Source organism: Ursus americanus, chromosome 9, assembly GCF_024610735.1.
Source record: "Ursus americanus isolate L20-20 chromosome 9, mUrsAme1.1.p, whole genome shotgun sequence".
Classification (NCBI taxonomy): domain Eukaryota; kingdom Metazoa; phylum Chordata; class Mammalia; order Carnivora; family Ursidae; genus Ursus; species Ursus americanus.
This window is the reverse complement of record NC_142135.1, coordinates 54,751,837-54,772,499: the sequence shown is the minus strand read 5'-3', so window position 1 is coordinate 54,772,499 and position 20,663 is coordinate 54,751,837. Positions and strand designations below refer to the sequence as shown.

Below are 20,663 nucleotides of genomic sequence, written 5' to 3'. Positions count from 1 at the left end.
AGTTTCCAAATTCTGTTTCTGACCATTTTTAAAAGGAAGATAGGGTTCGTATTAAGCCCTCCATCATGAAAATAAAAATAAAAATATTAACATCTACAGTTGGTGTTGCTGCGGGAACACCTCTCTTTTTATTTCATAGAGGAGTAAATATTCCCATAAAGTATTCATTAATAGCCAGGAAACTAATCAGACTTTCCCTTAGGCAGCCTGAACTAATGCACTCATCTTTATTAGAGAAGGTTTTAATTGAGTAATATTTCAAAAATCAGAACAAACTTAAATATATTTCTCTTTTCACTCTATCCTAATTTGGTACTCAAATCCATCATGATGGTTCATTTAGACCAATACATTATAACTATTAATACTTGAACTAAATCTTTTACACGTTCAAAAGTCTTCATTTTATTGTCTTACTGAACTGCTTTGCAAGATTTTTTCTTTTGCTCTTAATGTATCAGAATCTTAGATAAATTAGAACAATAAGAATATATCTACAAATGTGTTCACACATAAAAGACATAAAAATAATATATAACATAAATATGTATATATGTATGTATATGTGTGTGTGTATGTATTTGTAAAGTCCTACAGAAGATAAATGTATTATATGTTATTCTGGTAAAATTATTTTCTTAACCACCCTAACTTTTTAAACATTTTTTAATTCTACTTTTGATTTTGAAGTACTGTAAAACTTTAGAGAAAGTTAAATTAACAATACCTTCTCGCATTAGCCTCAGCGTTCTTAGTTGCTCACGTGTTACCCACCCAACACACCAACTGTGCCACCAAATCCTTGGCCCCGCCCCCTGAACACAGGAAGTGCCCTGGCCAAATCCTCCACCCAGACCAAGAGGAAGCAAAAAGGACCAGATTGACTTTTTCAATATAATTCCAATTTTATTGTGGAATGCCAGGAGTTGCCAGATGAGTCTTCTGCTTCAAGACAAGATTGTGTAATCTCCGTTTCACCCATCCCCTCTTTTCTTATGAAGTTCTAAGAAAGACTCCTCAGAATTTGTTCCAGATTACCAGCTCTACTTTTTTTTTTAGAGAAGCACCCTGAAGTTTGTGAAGTTTTAAATGACAAATTCTATTTCTAGTCTTCTTTCATAATCAGTAACTGTAGCAAACACTGGGAGAAAAAAAAACCACACACACAACATGAGAAAAATATGAGAAAATCAATTTTATCTCTGCAATTACAGGAAATAAACTCTATGGCATATTCTTCTTGATTGGATTGGATCTGAATCATCAAATGAAAGACTTTTTTATCCATTTGGCTTATTCATAGAATGTGCTTTATTACATTATATAGTAAACTGAAAGATATTGGGTGCGTCATTTAACTACTCACCAAGGTTCATTTAGTAAAAGACCACCTCTGGTGATCTATATGTTCTGACGGAGGCTTAGAGAAGAAAATGTATTTTATAGCTATTATCAATATTAGTCACAATGCCTTCTTCTGTTTTGCTAAAGAAGATATTTTATATAAAAATAAAAGAAGCCAGTGACCTAGGAGGTAAATGACTTGCCTAATGTCACAGAGAGGTTGAGCAACAGAGAGAGATCAAAACATGGAACACATTATTCCCATAAAGGCATGTAATTGCTAGGAGGGTTCCTAATCCCCTTGGCACACAGGAAGACATTACTTATATATCTTTTTGGGTGAAAAAGGATGTAAAGCCACAGGGGTTTTTTTTGTTTTGTTTTTTGTTTTTTTAATCTCTCTACCATAGTAGATGGGCACATTTGAATTAAATAAAATACCTTAGTATCCAGAGAAACCTGCCAAGAATAATGGGAAAGGACTACCAAGCTTAATATTTTTTTTCTTGAATAGGGAGGAATGAAACAAAGTGTTCAGCTACTCTGAAACTGTATTCTGAATGTAAGAAATCATGTTTGTCCCCAAACGAAGTCATATGATAAACACATGTGCTTGTAAAACAGCCCACTCCAAACCACGTACTGAAGTGAAAAGAGAGTTGAAGATGTATTTTATTTGATGAGCCATATACAAATCTTAGTATATGTTCACAACCTCATTAAATAAATTCAGCTCCTTTGGAACAAACCAAACATGGTCACAAACTTCCTGAGCCTATTTTGGGAAACAGAACTGCCGGGCAAGTTAAGTTTCAGGCCACAGACCAACCACAAGAGCCACAAGTATGGCTGGGTGGACAAATTTGGAAACCTATGGTGCAGAGCCTGGGATATTCCTTGCAGGGCTGGGGGCAGACCAGTGAGCAGTTATTCAGGGAATTACCATATTTGTTCATATATGACATATTTGAAAAGTGAAAGCTATAACGTTGACACTGCTTCTTGTTCTCTACCCTAATTTCACCTGTGGTTGAAAACCAATACTGTAAAATTTGGCTGGCTGGGTGGAACAAATAGATTTCAGCTCTGCAAATACGTACACACACACACACACACACACACACACACGGAAAATGTGTATATTTCTAAATAGGATATTAATTTTTGACCTATTATTATAGGTCAAATATATTATTAATGCCCTGGCATTTTTGAAGCTTCAGATCAGATTTTCTCCAAGTATCCAAGGACCTCTGTGGTATGTCAATATGTTCTTGGGGATTCAAGTAGTCTCTTAATTTTTTTCAATCTTCAGTTTTCACTGCTCTGATAACCTTTAAAAACTTAAGAACTAGAAAGATCGGTAGGGGAAGAAAGGGATAAAGAAAGGGGGGGTAATCAAAAGGGGGAATGAAACATGAGAGACTATGGACTATGAGAAACAAACTGAGGACTTCAGAGGGGAGGGGGGTGGGGGAATGGGATAGACCGGTGATGGGTAGTAAGGAGGGGACGTATTGCATGGTGCACTGGGTGTTATACACAACTAATGAATCATCGAGCCTTACATCGGAAACCGGGGATGTACTGTATGGTGACTCACATAATATAATAAAAAATCATTAAAATAAAAAATTAAAAAAAAACCTTAATACGCCATATTCTGGATCATCTGGAGGATCCCAAACTGCCATTTGATTTGTGCTTACAAACAAATTGATGCCACATGCTATTTCCAAAGGGGGGAGAAATGGCTTTAATACATAAACCATGCATTCACCCTCAAATGAAGGCCAAATGCTGTCATGATTTACTGTACAAAAGAAGTTTTCACAGCAGTTCCCAAAGGGCAAATCGGGGTGAACTGAATCATCACATAACACATGGTAGTGTAGACCTCGGAGTCCCAGCCACAGGGAAGGCTGTAAAGGCAGCTCCTTGTGCCAGGACCTCTGGTTTCCACTTCCATAGCATGTTTGGAGCATGCGTCAGGGGTCCAGGGAATCCAAAGACGGCCATCCGCAGCAGGCATCTGGTAGGACGTGTTTCGCACGTGGAGCACATTTTAATGAAACGGGGGCATACAGAGAAGCTCACCTTTAAGCATAGTACAGAATTATGGAATAGCAAATTTAGGCAAAAATAACTAAAATGAAAGAAATATCCTTGACAGAGGCTTTGTCATGTAAATTAGGTCTATTTAAAAATTCAATGCGCAGCAATTATAGATTAAAAGACTGAGAACTTTCTGGAAACATGTATCCCATGCTTTTGTGCTCAATAAAGTTTGAACACAGTTGTAAGACAGGCTGTAAACGTTGGTGAAACATGGTCCCTACACTTAGGGTACTGACATTTTAAGGAAAAAGACAGTCTCCTAAAGAACAAATTTCAGTATAATTGGGATGCTATGGAAGAAAGAGAAGAGCGCTTTTCTAGCCTGATACAAAAGAAGAACCAAATGATCAGGAACCAAAGCAGGCTCATGAAGATGTGCATCAGCAGGAGAAGTGGAATCACAGAATCTGAGAGAAAAAGAAGAGTATCAGACCCACAGTCCACAGTAGAGGCACTGCTCTAATGAGAAAGGATAGCTTCTTCTGCTAAGAACACCAACATACACTGGGCAGGAATGACATTTCAGGTCACTGCACTTTCTTGGCACATTGTACTTAATTCAGAGTCTGAGGGTCTGTCTTCTCAACTTATCCAGCTCTTCTTCTTAGAAAGTCACAAAGTATAACTATACCAATAACACATTTTATTTTAAAGTAACGACAAACAATCTAAGCATCCAAGGGTATTTCTAGTTATTTCCAAGGGCATTGCAAAATCTTAAGTATAATTTTCACTCTTCAAAAAAGATATTTGGGAGAATTATTTTTAATTCAAGGTACACCTTATTATGTCTTTAAAAATGGATGGGACGCCTGGGTGGCACAGCGGTTGAGCGTCTGCCTTCGGCTCAGGGCATGATCCCAGCGTTAGGGGATCGAGCCCCACATCAGGCCCCTCCGCTATGAGCCTGCTTCTTCCTCTCCTCCTCCCCCTGCTTGTGTTCCCTCTCTCACTGGCTGTCTCTATCTCTGTCAAAAAAATAAATAAAAATCTTTAAAAAAAAAAAGGAGAAAAAGTGTGCCTTCTAAAGTTAGCTCAAGAATCAGAACAATTCAGATTGAAATTGTGCTCAGCCTATGAGAGTTGCGTGGCTTGGCGAGCTGTTGGTATAGCCGCGATTACCAGACGTACCTCCAAGAACTACATTTAAGTTTTTCATTCTCATTCGAGAGTAACTTCTAAACAGTGAGGGCTAAAAAGTCTTCTGCCTCTGCTGCTTTAGGGTCAATGCCACGAATCAGCCTGGAAAACCAAAATCCAATGGGTCCAAAGAGCCCCTTGTAGTTTGGATGCTTACAGTTTTCAGCCAAACGCCTACAGATCCCAGAAGCAAGTTGCAGCACAAAACGGAAAAGGTTGCAAGCTTCAAAGTGAATTCTAAGAAATGGGATCTTCAGCTGAAAGTACTCTAGAAATCTGATGAAGTTCAATAGCTAAGTATCTGACATCAGTTTCAATAAATTGGAAACTGTGAATTTATTTACAACAGTAACTGTTCTCCCCAGCCCCACCCAAACTCGTGGGATTCTTTTGTAATTTAGACACAGAGAATTGTGTAATAAAAACCCAGAGAAGATAAATGTATAACATAAAAAGATCAGTCCTAATTGCAGTTTATGTTGGGGTTGGGTAAGAATTTTGCCTTCTGGAAGGTTATCCAAACCAAATTCTGGACCCTTGGAGAATGTTCTGCTTTATTTATTGTTCTGCAATATTGTCTTGCCTTTTTCCAGTGTTCTTTGTACTTAGGAAATATTTTGTGCATGTCCCTTTTTTGCAGCATAGCTGCAGATTTCGGTGAAAAATGGGTAGTGGTGTATTTATTTGTGTATATATTTTTCTTTTCGTTTTGCATTCTTTAACAATAAAAACCTTATAACTTCATTCCCCCAGGTAGTGATAGAAGTCAGGCAGAAATTATTTAAAAGAAAAAAATGAGATTAATATTTTAGTTTGAATGGCAAAAACAGAGGAAACTTAGGCAGTATAAAAGGGTCATGAGTTCACAGGCAAGATTATCTGTAGTGTTTTATCTTCATAAACATAACAAAAAATGATTTAGAATTCAGTTTTAATTTGAAATAAATGTGTTAACTTACTAAAACTAAATAGTTTAAAGCAAAATTAAAAATTATCCATTAGATCTTTCTACTTTTTTGTCTTTTAGTCGTCTTACCTCTTTCTTGGAATCTCATTCCGTAAGCATGTTTTATTAATGATCTATTAATAAGCATTCACTTAAAACATGACTGATTAAAAAGTAGACCTGATTTTAAGTAAGTGTTCTGAAAATGTTTCATTTATTGAATTCATTGAGGTTTAAGTTCCCATTTGTATAGCTAGAGGGTAAATTACAGATACTCATGCTTGTTTTATCATTATAATGAAAGCATTATTCATATTTGCAACACTAATTAAAATTCTGCTCTGACCCATATAAATTCAGCCTCTCCTTCAAATAGATTATTTTCAAATCTTTATATAAACTTTACTATATATGGGTATGATAATGAAAGTATCTATCTTTAATACAACATAATCAAGGTTAAGAGAAAGTAAAAATTAGGTTCAGACTTTTTAATACTGCAGGGTACATTTTTAGTACCCTACAGAGAGAATTAGTCACACGACTCCCATTAACTTTAATGGAACCTGTATGGGCAAACTGTATGCTGAAATTCTTAGGAAGTTAAACATCAGTAGAGTTCACTGGTTTCATTTTTCTTCTTTGGAACTTTAGTTTTGACTCCTTTTACTTTCTAATGGTCTAGAGGGAAGACCTATCAATAAAAATGATTAACATAAATGTTTTCCAAGTTTTAGAAGCCCACATTTTTTTTGCATTTGCCCAGAAGTTAGGAATCTGCAAACAATGCTTAATAGCATTTGAGACTCAATTAGCAAGTAAATTTAACTAACTAAAGAACATAGTTTTTAATATAAACATCACAGTGTTCTTTAAATACGAACATTATAGCACTCGTCCCTTAGTGCTTATTCATTTTTCACATTCCTGTTTGCAATTACAATAGTAAAATCAAAGACTTTATAAACACTTTCAATACAATAAATATGAAAATTTATTTTACCTTTGTATCAACCTAATAAGTCTTTATATTTGAAATGAAGTATGTTTGGAATTCTATATATCAGTCTTATTAAAATATTGTATACAGTTCTTGGGCACTCTTGAGAAAGACACATATGGACAATTAAAAATTAAAGCATCATCACAGGGGCAACGGAACCTAGTTGTTCTTTACCACTATCAGCAACATCTTTCCACAATTATAAATTCAATCACCTGACTATGTGGTGAAGTTATGATCAGATCCATTTAAGTTAAAGAGATCTAAAGTTAACAGATCCATTTAAAAGCATTTAGTATTAAACTGAATTTACATTCATCACACAGAATATGAAAATATTCCTCTAATGTCAACTCATTCAAGATGTTCATAGCACTACTCAGATTGGAAACTACTAGGTATCTCTCAATTTCCCCTTTTCTCTATCAAATAGATCTACTTAAATTTAGAATTTGGTAGAAATTCACCATTTAAAACATTAACTTTAAAATTTTTTTTAAAAGAACCCTCAGTGTGAACTTAGAAGAATCTTCCATTTTTACCTTACTTGGGCATCTGAATCACCAAAACTGGATTCGTCAGACAAAAAAAACAACATGGTTTAATCAGGAACAAAAAGCAGACATTAAAAAGAGCATTGATAATTAACATCATAAATGATTTCATCTTGGATAAATATTCCATAAACCAAAAACAAACAAACAAAAAGATGTGGTCAAATAAAATCTTACAGAAGTGAAGTTCCCTGTAAAAACATTAGACGGTTATCATGTGAACCTTTGAATCATGCATGCCATCAATGAATATTAGTGCTGCAAGCAACACTAGCCATCTAGTCTATACCATCATTTGTTTTCCTATTTAAGTAGGCTCTACGCCCAATGTAGGGCTTCAACTCATGACCCCAAGAACAAGAGTCACATGCTCTACTCACTGAGCCAGCCAGGTGCCCCCTATGCCACGATTTTAAAAGTGAAGAAAATGAGCCTTCAAGAAGTAATTATCCTAAGGTCTTCCAGGTATTTTGTTGCAAGCAAAATCAGAATCGAAATCTCTTGACTCCATTCATTCATCGAATCATTTTTTACTAAGCAGCTATGATAGCCTTATACAACATTAGGAAATGGGTTAAAGTGACGAACAAAATATATAAGATCCTTACCATTTTGGATCTGACATTCTAAATAAAGAGAGAAAACAAAGAAGGAAATAAGTAAAGCAAAAAGACAATTTCAGATTGGGTGCATACTCAAAAAAGATTTGGTGTAACTTTTACCAACTAAGAATGCCACTATTTGATAGTGTTTCTCTTCTTAACTCTTGATATTTCTTTCCTCTTTTCGAAGTTAAAAATAAAGAGATTTATCAGTGATCTGCCTTTCATCCATCTTAGTGGTCAAGTTCTCTCAAAAGACACACAAATATTCATGAAACACATCAATATTTGCCATGCTCCATCACACTCATGTTTGTCAGCTGTCAAACATGTCCACTTTTATTAGAGTTTTCCAGTATCTGACTTTTGCAGTTTGGGGATTTTTGAGTTTGTCCCTGTGTCATAGAAGGAGTTCAAAGACTGAAAATGCAGGACCATGTGCTAAAAATAATTTCAGAAAGGTGTATGGGTAAGGATTCTCTTCCAGAGTAAAATGGTTATCCCTCCACGGTTATTTCTCATTCCGTGTGATTTTTCTGTGTAGAGAACAAAAGAGAGTTTGAAAGATGAGGTGGGGTGTGAATCTGGCTGCTTGTAATTCTATGAAATTATACTGACTGTCTTGTCTTCAATGTCAGACAGTAAAACTGCTTCCTCTAACTAGCAAAAGAGATGCTTAGTGCTTTTGTCTTTCATTTTTTCTTAATGCATAATTTATGTATGGCCCATTTATTAATAACCATGAAGTGTTGTACCTGGAAATCTGCTCACAAAAGAATAGAATATACAGAATTAAAATGAACATTTCATAAGGTAGATATTATCTTTATATTAAAAAAAAACTTGTCCTAGTTAATTCTTTCTGAGAATGTTGGATAAAATCCAACAGAAATTATTCAATTATTAATACAACCATATTTATCAAATTAAACAAGAATTCCAACTATATCCTGGTTACTGATAAATCTCAAGGGGAATAAAACATTTTTTATAATGACATCTTCTACCTAGAAGAGAAAATATTTCAATAAAGCACCATTTCTGGGAGTTCCTTGAAGGCAGAGAAACTTTATTATTCATTTTGAATGTATTTTCCTTGCTTAATCTAATGGCATTACATTGTAATAATGATAAAATCTACAATAGCTAATATTTATAAAATAATTAGTATTTGTGAGGCAACTATCTTCCAAGTCAGGTATTATTATCATGTCATGTTACTAATGAAGAGAGTTTAAATATTTTGCCCAATGTCACTCAGTTAATGAGAGGAAGAGCTGGGATTTGAACTCAAGCATCTGACTCCAGAACCCACCTTTTTAACCATTAACTCTATTATTTTCCACAGCTTGTTTAGAGAGGAAACTAAAAAATCACTTAAATTAAATTGAAATCCTGATAGATTTAGCCCTCCTGATATAAGCCACTAGGAAGACAATCTTCTGAATAAATGTTGGGGTAAAAAGTAAAACATTTAGTTCACTGAATAATTCTATGTATTCCAAACATTTTAGGCCTTGTAGAGATCTAAAGCTGAGAAAGGATTTTAGCAATCATGCCAGTCCAATCCTTTCCATTTTCAGATGTGGATACAATCCCTTCTGTGACCAGCGAGATGACTCAGGTTACTGAGTGCCATACAACTTGCTAAGAGCAAAACCAAATTTCCTAGGTTCCAAGTAAAAATTTTTGAATTACACCTTAACTGTTTCTATTTTTGTTTATGTATTTCTTTGAAAGTGAATTATACCTAGACTGTTGCTATATGTAATGTGGCAGACAGGCTCCTAAAGTGTCCTTTGCCATCCCTACTTCCTGATGCCCATGACCTTATGTGATCTCCTTTCCCTAAGTGTGGATGACATCTGTGATTTGCTCTTTTTTTTTTTTTAAGATTTTATTTATTTGACAGAGAGAGGGACAGCCAGCAAGAGAGGGAACATAAGCAGGGGGAGTGGGAGAGGAAGAAGCAGGCTCCCAGCAGAGGAGCCCAATGCGGGACTCGATCCCAGGACTCCGGGATCATGCCCTGAGCCAAAGGCAGATGCTTAACTGTGATTTGCTCTTAACCAACAGAATATGGTAAAGTCAGTGGGATGTATTACTGACATGTATGTGATTATTTGATTACTTACATAAGGTCATAGCTCCTATTTTGCTGGAGCCTCTCTGGCTCTTTCTGGCTTTGATGAAGCAAGCAGTCCTGTTGGAAGGCCCATGTGGTAAGGAACTGAGGGGAACTTCCAGCCAATGGCCTGTAAAGACCTCCAGCTAACAGCTAGCAAGAAAATGAGTCCTTCAGTCCTACATCCACAAGGAAATGAATTACAGCAGTAACCTAAGTGAATTTGCAAATGAAACCTTCCCTAGTTAAACGTTCACATGAGAACTCAACCCTCAACAATGTCTCCACAGCAGTCTTTCAGAGGACACAGCTGCTCTGTGCTTAGATTTCCAATCCACAGAGATTGTTAGATAATAAATGTCTCTTGTTTCAAACCACCCCTTTTAGGGCAATTTCTTAACACAACAATAGAGTGTACTTGTATTCATCTTTCCTATGGCAAGAATCTGACGCTTCATTTCATTATTGTCAAACTAAGTAAGTTTCGCTAGGTAAATTTAGTTACTTTTGATGTAATAGGAGAATCTCAATAAATACTATTGAATGAAAGAGTGATAAAAACATCTTTAATAAAATATTAGTAAGGAAAAACTGAGATCTGAACATGGTATTAATATTTTTTTAATGTATTGCCTTAAAACCCCACTCACTTTTTATTTGTATGTACATAGAGAATGAAATTGCAGTCAAAATGGCTTTGGTTTGAATCTCAAGATTAGAAAAGAAGAAATGATTTGGCCTCTAGAAACCTTTTGTGACTTTTTTACATATGTGGGATGCGTAGTGCTATCGTAGCTCTTTCCGTCACTTTAGGGTCGGTGCTGTAAAGCAGTCACTAGTGTGGCTTTTTAACAATCATTCCATGTGTAAGTTCATTTCAAAAACTGCTTTTGACTAAATTATTCATTTTAAAAACTTTACATTATCCTTGAATAGGCATTTATTTTCTTCCTATGTGGTGCAGGCACTCTTTAAAGCCTACTAAAAAGTCTTCAAAAACCAACTAGATATGAAAAACAAATACACGGATTTGAGTGTTCAATGACAATGCTAGACTGTTTTTTTTTAATGTGACTATCCGTAAAATTAAGATACACTGGCGCTATTTCTATAGTTATCATTTGCCATTGACTGTAACATTACTAGGATTATAGGCAAATAAAGTTAAATTACAGTAGCCATTAGAACAATCTTAAACTTAAAACATAGGGCCTTCATTTTGTGCTCTTAAAAGAATTTGCAAAACTGTTTGGTTTCCAGGCATATAACATTTCTGGTGTCATGGCTAATTAAAGAAATCTTACCTATATTAAAAAAAAAATTTTAAATCATCCAGTTTGCTTCATTTTACAAGTGAAATATTGAAGGGCGGGGAGGGATCAATTCAAAGACAAGAAAATGGTCAGTGGCAGAATAGCATTGGCAATCTAGTCTCCTGAACTTTACTAAAAAACAAAGACCTCTAATTTCTTGTGCATTTATCAAACATTAGTAATAGAAAGAGTCACAAAGGTAGAACATATCACTTATGTGTTCCTTTCTTATCTTAAAATACAAGGACCTAATATGAGAAATCTTATTTTTCATGTATAGATTTATGCATTCTGATTCACCAGGGATACCAAGTAAAGGTCAATAAAGGAGATTGGAAGTAGTCATCTCCCAAAAGAAAGGGACAAATCTTAAGAAATCATGGTTGTGGAGGAGTAGGTATATAGCTTGTCAACACAGCAAATAATCTTTGAAAATTAGTTTACTAATAAATAGCTAGTGGGATTCATTGTGTCTGCCAAATCTGAATCACTACTTTCTGTACTTTTGAAAAAAACTCAAGAGTTACCATTCATCATTCTAACCACATATAACGAAAGCCAGAATACTAAAAATAATGAAATTTGAAAAAAAACTAGAAATTCCTAATGCACCAAACAGTTCAGAATTTATTTCTGGAGATTATAAATTATGTATCAATTCAGCAATTTATAATCCTTCTAAGTGTTATGTATACCGTATTAGATGAAAAAGTAGAACTATGAGAACTTAAAATAATTTTAGAAAGTCCAAAATAACCAAATGCCGTCCTACTCTAATGTTTATTCACATTTAAAATTGAAAGTCTACATTTTAGGGTTGCTTTTTACCCATTCCAGAATGCAATATTGCATTTTTCTTATTCTATTTAGGCAAAAGAGTAAAAGCACTTAGAAAAGGGAACGTATTCTTTTTTTTTTTTAGAGAGAGAGTTGGGGGTGGCTAGTGGAGGGGCAGAGAGAGAGGGGGAGAGAGAATCTTAAAGCAGGCTCCACCCCCAGCTCAGAGCCAGACAGGGGCAGGGGATGGGGGCTCAGTCTCACAATCCAAGATCATGACCTGAGCCCCAAGTCAAGAGTTGGCCGCTTAAGTGACTGAGCCACCCAGGCGTCCCGGAACATATTTTTTTTTTAAGGTAACTTTTGGGATACAAAAGCAATTGCAAAAACTGAAAATATGTTACCAACAGTACTCTGAAAGAAAACCCCCTAAAATAACCAGTTTCAGGGGTAACACTGGGGCATCAGTTAAAATAAGAAAGCTTTTACCAACTTTTATCGGCTGGAGTGTATGAACTTTGCAACTCCTTAGAACCACATGGTTTTCATATTCGGTATGCCTGCATGCATATATGTGTACAGATAATTGCTATGCCTTGTACCAAGGATATGAACTGTGTAAAATTACTGTAGGAAGTTGTAAATGATGTATGAAATGAGAAATCTTTGCCCACTGGCAGTACCTAGATAGAACAGAGATAGTGACGTGCAATCTCTTCTCTGTTATTTGTCATAGTAGTCATCTTACAAAAGGCAGAACATATCAATAAACCTGAGTGTCAAACACGCATACTAAACAATATATATTATTTCTCTTTTTTTAGGTCTCCCCTCTTTCTTGACAAACAGTTTACCAAAACCGTTGTGCCCAAGGTAAATATAAAAAACTTCTCTGTTAATGATATCTGTTGCCCATCCAAAAACATTAAATGCAGAAATTCTAAATAGGACTATGGAATGTGACTTTATACTGATACTCAGTATTGCTGAGTTTTCAGCCTTGCCACCCAAAGCAAATCTTTTTATGAGGACATACATAGAGGCTTTATCTGCAAGGTCTAATATGCAACCATTTAGAAACATCTAAGGGTAGCATTGACAGTTTCATCTTGCATCCCGACGTGTGAAAGATTTCAGATTTCACCCTGTCATTGGCTGGCAGAAGTCAATGGAACAGCACCTCTCTCCTAAATTAGTTCTAATACAAAATTCTTGTGGCTGACTCCTCAATCCCACTGACCAACCCCCAAATCAAATATTTGGTCAAACAATTACGATAACTAAACTTAGGTATATTCAATGCCACCTCATCACAAAATGTTATAGTACCAGGAAAATAAATCTGAGAACAGAAATAAAAACAAAATAGAAAAAAAAAATCTTTGCAAGTGGGCATATATTTTGGGTTACAGAATTTAAGTGTAGAAACGAAAACAGAACAGGTGAAGTAAAGCTGTACCTATGAACAAAAATAAAGCCAATATGGTCAAGTAAGTTCATGAAAGCACGTGAAAGCATAAACCGAAGTATCTTTGGTGTTCAAGAAGTTGACGGCTTATTAATGCAGAGCTCAAAATATAAGAGGTGATGTTTTTCGTGACACCTGAACTTTATTTTTTATGTACACAGAAGGAAATTTCAATATTCATGAAATTGCATGTTTCCAAAACTGAAATGCATTCCTTCATATGCCAGTTATGGTTTTATTAAAATAATAATAAAATGTAAAAATTAAAAGTAAAGAATATGCTCTGGTATTTGACATTTTTTATAGGATGCTATTGATAATTCTTTCTAAAAATTGTAAAACAAATATTTCCTTACCAACTGAGTTCATCTCTTCTTGGAATCACACTGATTTTTCTTTTGCTTGATGAAGTTAGAAGTGAAATATCTGATTTTATTTCCGATCAGTGGACCACACAGTTGAGTGAATTTTGTTTTGCATATGAGTCACATAAAAATGATGGTATCGTTTTGTTGCTGTGAATAGAATGAAAAGAGCATAAGACAAAACAGTATCTGCCTTTGGTTTATTTTCGAAGTGGAATGTAAATATTGTCTTATTACAGCAAACACATAAACAGCAGAAGTTAATTTAAATTTTTCAAACTCAAAAAAAATCTTTCAAAAGTTGGCTCAAGGGGCGCCTGGGTGGCACAGCGGTTAAGCGTCTGCCTTCGGCTCAAGGCGTGATCCTGGCGTTATGGGATCGAGCCCCACATCAGGCTCCTCCGCTATGAGCCTGCTTCTTCCTCTCCCACTCCCCCTGCTTGTGTTCCCTCTCTCACTGGCTGTCTCTATCTCTGTCGAATAAATAAATAAAATCTTTAAAAAAAAAAAAAGTTGACTCAATATTTAGACTATATTTAGAACCTATACATTTTCACCACCACCTTTAAGGTTAATATACACAGATACTTTTTTGTTTCTTGTTTTCTTTCTCTTTCCTTCCATTGCACGTGCCCCATTTTGGTTTGTGGTGCTCTCATCACTGAAGTGCTACTATCCACTCAGCTCCTTGTCCAAGACCCAATTCTTGTTACTCTTATTACCTTAGAGAAAATGTCTCAGTTCCTCTATTGTCCTTCTTTCTAAGTAGTGATATGTACCAAAACTGTGGAACCAGGATTTTAGCAACTGACTGTTTTGCAATTCCTCTCCCATGGTATTTTCATTTTTCATTGTTTATGTGATCAAGAACACAAAACCTGGGAAAATTCTGAGAGTACCAGCTGGTGGACAATTAAGGAAACACTTGCTGAAGTCCATACATCATATAATTATCCCCGCCATCCGTACTGTCAAATAGAGTCAGCAACCACATACTTTGTTTCCCACGAAAAATAAAACATCTCCACTCCTCCCCCAACCGGCCCAACCACCACCACAATGCTGGGATTAATTTATATCAGGGAAATAGGAAAAATTCTGTGAGGCAAGGAAAATAGGGCTCTCTTCTGATATTGATCAGATCCTCTGGGTTAAAACAATCAGTGAAATCTGTCTAGTATGATTATATTTGCTCTTAGGTAGAGGTAAGTGTTCAAAGATGATTGTAGGAGTGATATCAGAGTATACATTTTTATTTCTCCTTGTGTATATATAAAAGCATGTCAAAATCTGCATAGGATTTTATGCAATTAATAGCACATCCACATGGATCTATGTCTAGATCAGAGATCTCCCCTATTAGGAAATATTTGTGAGGACTTTAGTTGACTCGATCCATTGAATACTTAGACCTACTCAGTGAGAATGTTAAGTAGAAGTCAAAATGTACCATAATTTTCCTTGAACTAAAAATTCCATCAACAATTGTCTCTTAGTGAAAATTCTGCAGGTTACCTTTGGTTAATCAGAGGAACAGAAAACATCTGTCAAGTTCTTGTGTTGGTTCAAAGCATATTTCTGTTCTCCCACCACCCACTTCCCGCATTTTCTTCTGGCAGCTGTACTTTCTGCTAATCATTTTCTCTAATACCTCTCTGGAGATATTTGTTCAACTGATATCTAAATTTGACACTGGAGTTAGCTTGCATTAAAAAAAAGCTACAATTGTTAAAGGTGTAAATAAATAAATAAATAAATATACTTGATGACCTGTAACTATAAATAGAGCTTACTCCACACTTCCTTTTAAACGACATCTTTTATACTGGAGAATGGTGCTTTTGTCAAATTTAGTCATATGTGATTCCTAAAATTGGGAAAGTAGAGTCTTCTGGTTTTTTTAGGAGGCATTGATTCGTGAAAATTCACATTTTTTTAGTAAACACTATAACTTTTGCCAGAATATACTCAGAAATTGCATGATAGATGATTTTATGATTCACACACTTTTGCTTAATCTTCATACTAAAAAGTAATTCAACTGTGTTCTGGACCACTTAATTTAACCAATTTTATTATAAGTATGAAGCCAATTATTTCTATCTATTGAGAATGTTGTTAACTTGGTTTTTGAAAAATGATCATATCTGCCATGAAGACACTATGAAATTTTTTCATGTTGATAAATACTGATATGTAACTATACATAGTGAATTATGAAACAATGAAATAGGAAATAGGAATTTTGGCTATTGGAAAAGAAAATTATGGGTTTTTTCAGCCCACTCAATGGCAGGTAACCTAAGTCTTTTAAAATAAAGATATGCAGCACTCCTTTATGACAGCTAACTTCTTTGTTTTTTCTCTAGATAAATTTCTCTAAATGATTATCAACATTTCTATAATCTTTTTTGTTATTGTTTTTTAAGAGTGTTCAAAAAATGTCTTGATGTCTATTAGCAATTAGTTCTATAAATTCCTTTTTTTAAAGATTTTATTTATTTATTTTGGGGGGGAAACATGGGGGGAGAGGGTAGAGAGAAGGGAGAAGGAGGCTCCTCCCCAAGCAGGGAGCCTTCCCTACTCGGGGCAGGATACCAGGACCTCGGAATCATGACCTGAGCCGATGGCAGCCGCTTGACTGACTGAGCCACCCAGTTCTATAAATTCTTATAAATTCTTGTGAAATATAAGCTGCCTTCATTTTGGATCCATTCTAGAAAGCTGAGTTTATATTTTGCAACAACGTAGACACCTACATTATTTGGATACCATGCCAAAACCAGGCAAAACTGAATTTACTTTGCAAAATAATATCTTTCTGGAATTTAAAATATCCTTTGCTTTATATGCCAAGTTCTGGTAGCTTTAATTTTGATAATACTAGGGAAAATCAGCTTACCACAAGAGGAAGAAAATTATATGAGTAACTTAAAAAAAATTACCATTGAAACATAATTCTCACTTAAACATGGAATAAAATAAAATTCCATTGTCATTAGAACAAAACCTCTACCATGTACCTAAAATATGTTTGCTGTTTTGGAAAATATGTTGTTAAATGCAAATTTGGTATCCATGAGATCTTGTGTAGTCAATGACTGGTTCGTATATAAAACTGAGTAGTAATTAAATTAGTTAATGACATGTAAAGCACTATTTGCAAGCAGCCTAGAAAACTGAACTGCTTCAACTTACATTCTACAACAATGTGGATACCTACCTATCTCATATATTTGCACCAAATGCAAATTGATTAAGGTCCCAAATTCTAACTCAAAACTTTTCTCTAATTTTAAAGAGTATATAAATGTAAAATGTAGATTATGCTTTCAAGCTAACAGCACAATAAACAACATTCTACTTTGAGTTACTTTAAGCTTCAAAGTGAAATCATGCCTTACGGGGTGCCTGGGTGACTCAGATGGTTAAGCATCAGGTCCTGGGATGAAGTCCCATGTTGAGACCCCTGTGAGCCCCAAGTTGAGCTCCATAGCAAGCCCCACGTTAGGCTCCCCACTCAGTGGGGAGTCTGCTACTCCTTTCCCTCTGCCTCTCCCCCCCACCCGCTCATGTGTGAGCTCTCTCTCTCTCTCTCTCTCTCTCTCTGTATCTCTCTGTCTCAAATGAATAAATAAAATCTTTAAATAAAAAAAAAAAACTATGCCTTACTAATCTCAGTAACAAGTTTACTAGTATAGTATAGTACAGTACAGTATGATATATTCATTTTAAGGTCCATACTTAACTTCTTTTTATTATTGCTATTATAATGCATTTGCTTTTATTCAAAGTCTTTTTTTGGCCTCTTTTCTTTTTGAATTTTTTTCTCATTGATTTTCAATTTATCCATTATTTCAACCCTTAATAAGTTAGTGTCTTTCCCTAATTATCTTCTCCCATCTATATTTTCTCCATTTTAACATCAGATTTTCAGTCTATGGCAAACTGTTTCGTCCTTGGAATGATAATAGGGATTCAGATTCAACCATTTGTTTATTCAACAAAAATTTCTTGAGCATTCTGTTAGTCTTTTTGCCCCTTCAGATCTAATTTTCAACCTTCTCTATGCTCTCATTGCCCCAGAAAGCTGGCCTTTATGGTCTGAATCAATTGGGCTCCAATCCGTCAGTCTTATGATTGGGCTTATGTAATGGTACTGGCATGAAGTAAGAGGTTGTAGCTGCTGCTTACCCTACCTGAGCCAGCTGCCTGTAAGGCAGCTCTCTCCTATAGGTAGAACTCTTCTCCCATGTTCCAGTAACTCCTGACTCCCTTTGCTCTTTATGACCTAAGCAACAGCTTCCTTCTTGTCAGTTTCTCCTAAACCTGTCTGTACTTTGTAAATGAATTCTTCCAATAAATTTCATTAATTGGGGATGCCTGGGTGGCTCAGTCAGTTAAGCATCTGCCTTTGGCTCAGGTTATGATCCCACGGTCCTGGATGAGTCCCACATCAGGCACCCTGCTCAGCGGGAAGACTGCTTCTCCCTCTGTCTGCCGCTCACCCTGCTTGTGCTCTCTCTCTCTCTCTCTCTCTCTCTCTCTCGCTGACAAATAAATAAATAAAATCTTTTTCAAAAATTTCATGAATTGTCCCTTTGAATGTGTCATCTATTTTCCGATAGATCTGATCTCCTACTCTGTGCCTGAATTCATAGTCTTTTCTACATATAGTTTTGTAGATTTTATGAATAAGTTAATAATACAACCCATATTTTATTCATAAAGAAACAAAGACTCAAAAGGTTTAAAAAACTCTCCCAGATACTCACCCAATATAGAATATACCCAAAAATTGAATCATGGTATCCTACTCAAAGTCTAGCACTCTTTTTCCTGAGGTTTAGTTTTCTCCTACTCCCCCTGAATGTCTTTCCATTGGTAACATCAATGATTATTTACTAAGAACCTATAGTACATTGTAATGTATTGAAACTGTATCAGGCTAAATTCATAGGTATATAGGAACAATAGACATGCACCTGACTTGTAATCATTTTGTTCAAGAATCTCCAGTTATGAACACTAGAAAGGGGTCACATTTTTCAGTGTTAGTATCAACACTGAATTTAAGAACTGTCTCCTTATGGGTCTTTGAAAGCATCAGAATTAGGATTCCTTTTGTTTATCTTTGTTGACATATTAAATAGAGAGTTGGACCAATGGATAGACAGACAAGACAAGACAGCAAACTATGACCGAGATCCAAATGCTAACCATGGAGAGAGCACCAGTTTATCCAAAACTCACAGAGTCCGTTTATTGGCAATACTAGCAGGTGGAATCTAATGAAGGAATGTAGATTCTGAGGTTCAATGGAGCTATAGAGATCACCTGGAAAGTTGTCCACAGACAGTAAAACTGTAAATTCCGAGGGAGATGGGAAACAAGAGTACTCGTAAAAATTAGGTAGGAATCCAGAATGCTATATACTCTTCAGATTTGTTCTGAGGAGTAAATAAAATAGCATATGTGAAATATGCAACCTAGTGCTTGTCACAAAGTATAGTATGGTATAACAAATGACACAGAGAAAGCCACCAATAATCACGCCTCTAAGAAGATAGACTCAAGAGGAGGTTGGGTCTAAGATACAGGGCACCATATGGCAGAGATCTTAACTAGGATAAAGAGAAAATGGGAAATCAAGGAATGAACTGATATGGCTCAAATATAAACACCTACCTTGCATACATGTGGCCCCCACACAACATTGCAACAGAGAAACGGTGCCTGCTAACAACTCTTCCACAGGCTTCTCTCCACCGACGCTCTGAGTCCCTTAGACTACTTGAAGTTCTAAATTTATGATACAGATTAGATCCATTTTTCCCACATCTGACCTGTGGCCCAGAATTAACAGTTTCTTTCTAATCAACACCCTTATTTTGAAATCTCAGGTGTTAGGAAATCTGACAAGTCATTATTGTTCATGAGATAAGAAGGACTTTTAGGTTTAATGTTTTTTCCTCAAGATGTTTGTTAACCTAAGTCATCTTTAATTGTTTAAATATTTTAATGTTTAGGGGAACTACTCCCATCTGTAGAATTTATTTGTAAACATTAGCAACACAGAGATGGTAAGTTTTGGTGTTTTTGTGGAGGGTGACTTGCTTCTCAGAGCCTTATGAGGGAAAAAGCCAAGATACAGGTGTTTGGGGAATTATGTTTCCATCCATGCCTCCGCAGGGATTATCATTCTTCCTTGATCTGAGCCAGAAAATTCAGTTGTGTTCAAGCAAATTATTAAGTTATCCATAATTATTTGTTATTCAATTTTTCTAAATTAATTTGTACATTTAATATAATTCTTAATCTTAAATAGCCTTAATTTTTTGGATTTTTCTTCTTGGAATATGACAGAAATTAGTAGTAAAATTAATTTAGAAAAATAAAGGGAATATTTTAAGATGTATGAAAAGGGGAGTAATGAGGGTATACAAACATATAAACTACACAATTCATTAAGATTAAAGCAAGTCTAATTAACAGTGTATTTTAGACTGATGCACAAACTTTTAGACAGATGTACAAACTAAAAGAATAAAATAATAAATTCAAGAATATCACTATAGGGGTGCCTGGGTGGCTCAGTCAGATAGATTAAGCTTCTGCCTTTGGCTCAGGATTCCAGGGTCCTAGGAGGGAGCCCTAAGTCGGGCTCCCTGCTCAGTGGGGAGTCTGCTCTCCCTCTGCTCCTCCCCCACAGCTCCTGCTAGCTCTTTCTCTCTCTCTCTCAAATGAATAAATTTAAAAATCTTTAAAAAAAATAACGCTATACACACATATTAATACACACATATTCTATATATATATAACCTATATATGTTTATATGCATGTGAAAATACATATATAATTAAAGGGAGCATCATAAAAATGAAAATAATTGTGTTGGGACCATTTA

At 35.4% G+C, this 20,663-nt stretch overlaps 1 long non-coding RNA gene across 2 annotated transcripts in view; it reads right to left on the bottom strand.

Annotated features, from left to right (window-relative positions):
- Nucleotides 1-2,841: 2,841 nt before the first annotated feature.
- The window catches only part of LOC123797952 (uncharacterized), a 46,043-nt gene continuing 28,221 nt past the window's right edge, over nt 2,842-20,663 (bottom strand). For both annotated transcript variants that reach the window (XR_015725825.1, XR_015725824.1), the window contains 2 exons: nt 13,747-13,905; nt 2,842-8,243 (listed from right to left, as the gene is read on the bottom strand). This is a non-coding gene — a long non-coding RNA (uncharacterized LOC123797952). The remainder of the gene's footprint in view (nt 8,244-13,746; nt 13,906-20,663) is intronic.